Source organism: Schistocerca serialis, chromosome 2 (assembly GCF_023864345.2).
Source record: "Schistocerca serialis cubense isolate TAMUIC-IGC-003099 chromosome 2, iqSchSeri2.2, whole genome shotgun sequence".
NCBI lineage: Eukaryota > Metazoa > Arthropoda > Insecta > Orthoptera > Acrididae > Schistocerca > Schistocerca serialis.
Genome location: NC_064639.1, coordinates 110,957,117 through 110,961,726, shown reverse-complemented (window position 1 = coordinate 110,961,726; position 4,610 = coordinate 110,957,117).

Sequence of the window (4,610 nt, the reverse complement as noted above, 5' to 3'; positions counted from 1 at the left end):
CGCATTAGGTGGTCAAAATCTCGGGTTGGTTGGAGGGCTTTACTCCAAACATTCTCATTTGGGGAGAGATCCGGCGACCTTGCTGACGAAGGTAGGGTTTGGCCAACATGAAGACAACCGGTAAAAACTCAAGCCATGTGCGGTCGGGCATTATCTTGCTGAAATGTAAGCCCAGGATGGCTTACCATGAAGGACAACAAAACGGGGTGCAGAATATCGTCCACGCACTGCCGTGCTGTCTCAAGATTTCCCTCTATGAAGAATGGAATGCTGCTTTCTGTTTTCTACGTACTCTTAAATCCAAACACACAAGTGGTCTGATATTTCGTAAGCACATATTTTATTCACCAGGCGAAAGTGCAGGATTGTATCGAACGCCTTCAGGAAATCAAGTAACACGGCACTAACCAGATAAACCATAATCCTACAACTGATATACGGGCTGTAACGGGTATAAATGCAGATATTTTTATATGTGATACCTTAATATATACACACTTAAGTTTGCTGGTTGTTTTTTCTCTGCACTGAACAGTCTTCCCGCAAACACATCACATAAACTACTACCTAATGTTTTCTGCATAGTCATAACTGCAATTTAGATTAACCATCATGCGTCCACTCGTCCATACTTCAACGTCTGACGAGTTGCCCAGGGAAAATAAGCATGCTCTCGCCACATGTACTTGGAGATGCTAATCAATCTAAAAACATATTACTTCTAATAGCTGTAATTATTGGTCTGCAAATGAAGAAAATACTAATGTAATGTCGTTCAGTACATTGTCCTCAGTCACCAATAAAACTACGTGCACTCATACCCGTTACACCTTGTGTAGGCCTACACTAGTTTGTTCGGCGACAATTCTTGGAAACGGGAATGATCTGCGTTTTATCGCAATGACTAGGAAGCCTTTGTTCGTCCAGCAAGCTGCTGCTAGAAGAGAAGTAAGTACTTTTGCGTGCTCTGTGTACACTGAAGCGCCAAAGAAACTGGTGTAGGAATGGGTATTCAAATACAGAGATATGTAAACAGGTGGAATACGGCAATGCGGCCGGCAACATCTACATAAGACAAGTATGTGGCGCAGTTGTTACATCGGGTACTGCTGCTACAATGGCAGGTTATCAAGATTTAATTGAGTCTGAACGTGGTGTTACAGTCGGCGCACGAGCGATGAGATGCAGCATCTCCGAAGTAGCAATGAAGTGGAGATTTTGCCGTACGACCATTTCACGAGTGTACCGTGAATATCAGATAACCGGTAAAACATTAATTTTCCGACATCGCTGTGGCCGGAAAAAGATCCTGCAAGAACGGGACCAACAACGGCTGAAGAGAATCTTTCAACGTGACAGAAGTGCAGCCCTTCCGCAAATTGGTGCAGATTTCAACACTGGGCCATCAACAAGTGTCAGAGTGCGAACTGTTCAACGAAACATCGTCGATATGGACTTAGGGACATGAAGGCCCAGCGTGTACTCTTAACGACTGTACGACATAAAGCTTTACGCCTCGCCTGGGTCCGTCAACACCGACGTAGGACTGTTGATGACTGAAAATATGTTACTGGTCGGACGAATCTCGTTGCAAATTATATAGAGCGGGTGGACGTGTAGGGGTATGGAGACAACCTCGTGAATCCACAGACCCTGCATATCAGGTGATATGTGACCCCTGATACGTCTAGATACGACTCTGATAGGTGACACGTACGTATGCATCCTGTCTGATCACCTGCATCCGTTCATTTGCATTGTGAAATTACAGCAGGACAATGCGTCACCACACACGTCCAGAATTGCTACAGAATGGCTCCAGGATCACTCTTCTGAGTCTCACATCTTGTGAATGACTTCCTTCATGATAACGACATCTTGCAACTAGAGTGGCCAGCATGTTCTCCAGACATGAACCTAATCGAACATGCCTGGGGTGGATTGAACAGGGCTGTTTATAAACGACGTGACCCAGCAACCACTCTGAGGGATCTACGCCGAATCGCCGTTGAGGAGTGGGACAGTCTGGACCAACAGTGTCTTGATGAACTTGTGGATAGTATGCCACGACGAATAAAGGTATGCATCAACGCAAGAGGACGTGCTACTGGATGTTAGAGGTACGGGTGTGTACAGCACTCTGGACCACCACCTCTGAAGGTCTCGCTGTATGGTGGTACAACATGCATTGTGTGATTTTCATGAGCAATAAAAAGAGCGGTAATGGTGTTTGTGTTGATCTCTATTCGAATTTTCTGTACGGGTTCCTGAACTCTCGGAACCGAGGTGATGCAAAACTTTTTTTGTGTGTGTATTTTCCGGAAAAAATTACCTGACGTTTGTTTACAGTTCCTTGACGAAACTCTGAAAAGCAAATATGGGTTCTCATATTCGAAAGCTGCCTCTTGTTGGTCAGTGTAAGTCATTACAGTCACATACACTAATAAGCCAAAACACTATGAGTACAGGCCACCGCGAGGTTGAAACCCTTCTGGTTGTGTAGCAGGCACGTGACGCAGTAAGGAAAGAATGTAAGCCGAAGAGAGCCGAACAGGCAGTCATTATAGCGAAGACACGGGCCGCAAATGCGGAAATACACTGATATAAGCGGTTTTGGCAAAGACCACATTGTTGCGGCTGGAAACGATAATCTCTGAAGCGGCGAAGCTGGTCGCCTGCCTATGTACTACTGTCGTGAACACCTATGGAAAGTGGTTGAAGGATGGTGAACTAACGGGTAGGCCGTATGATATTCGACGACCACGTCTCATCACAAATCGTAGAGGTCGGAGGACCCCCACTGTGTAATCCAGGATAGGCAGCGATCTGTGGCAGGTCTGACGACTAAGTGCAATGCTGGCGCAGGCACAAGTGTTTCGGTGTACACTGTTCGAAGGCCATTTTTGTACATGGAGCCCCACATCGCACAACCCCTACGTGTTCTTGTGTTGATCCAATGACTTCGTCAGTTGTCATTCAGTGGGCACAGCATCACTGAACCACTGAATTTTCACCGTGGATCAATAGGAACGTGTGGCCTGCCGAATGAATCGCATTTCTTGTTACACCAGGTCGGTAGTTGGGTCCTACATGTCGTCATCCGGGCTAATGGCTGCACGAAACATGCTCCCCGCCGTAGATGCAGGCTGGTGAGGGCAAAATTGTGCTATGGGGTTCATTGAGCTGGACTTCCATGGGATCTGTGGTGGTAATCAATCATGACATCTATGAACTACGTGAACTCTGTTGCGGAACACCTGCATCGCTTCATGTTTGAAGTCTCCCCCTACGACGATGACATCTTCCAGCAAGATAACTGCCCGTTTTGCAAGGTCAGAATCGTGCTGCATTAGTTTGAGGGACGTTATAGTGAACTCACATAGATGTTGGCTGGCTCTGAGCACTATGGGACTTAACATCTGAGGTCATCAGTCCCCTAGAACTTAGAACTACTTAAACATAACTAACCTAAGGACATCACACACATCCATGCCCGAGGCAGGATTCGAACCTGCGACCGTAGCAGTCGCGCGGTTCCGGACTGAGCGCCTAGAACCACTAGACCACCGCGGCCGGCACTCACATAGATGCCATACAATGCAGGCTTTCACGGCCGGTGTTGTTTTCAGTTGAAACTTCCGGGTTGAGAGGCCGTGGTCGATGTATTGAGCAAGCAGAATGACAATCGATTACTCTTAATCGCGAATGATGACGCCTTCCAAAGATAGGCATACCGTCGGCATCACGTGACGAATGGTGGTGCCCTCTATGCGTTCTATAAACGCGAGAGTACCTGGAGCCTCAGTGGCACTAGCCGGACGACCTCAGAAGATGTCTCCCGCAGATGAAGACCAAACGTCAGGTGGAAATTTTATACATCGACCACGGCCTCTCAGCCCGGAAGTTTCAACTGATCATATAGATGTCCTGGCCAAGAAATGTACCTGATCTGTACGCATTGGAGAAGATAACAGGTGCCAACTGCGTGCCCATAAACCACGGCACGGTAATTCGCAGGTATTGCCTGACCTGTGCGTAGACATCTGGTGCCATGCATTTCTGGAGTCCCGTCGAGGACTTGTAGAATCTATGCCAAACGGAATCTCTGTCGTACTGTGTTGAAAAGCGGAACAACACGCTATGAAAAAGGTGGGCATAACGTTTTAGCCCATCTGTGTATATGCGTTGGAGAAGATAACAGATGCCAACTGCGTGCCCATAAACCACTGCCCGGTAATTCGCAGGCATTGCCTGACCTGTGCGTAGACATCTGGTGCCATGCATTTCTGGAATCCCGTCGAGGACTTGTAGAATCTATGCAATAATATGTAAAATTAGTAGCTCAATGTTCTTCCCTCTTCTGGAGGGAGATTCATCGTTAGTGGCTTAAGGTGTAAGATCCGTGAAATTTCCCTTCACTGAGGAAGGCCCGACAGGGTACAGCGACGGACCTGGGTGGTCGCAGCGTTGTGACTATGGGACGGGTCAAGCTCTCCTCTGCTGGCCTGCTCGTTTCCTGGCCTGTTTCCATTGTCCGTGAAAGATACAGCCGGGCGACCGTAAGTTGGCTGAGGATTTCCGGTGTACTTTCTGTCAGGAGTTGCAAATAC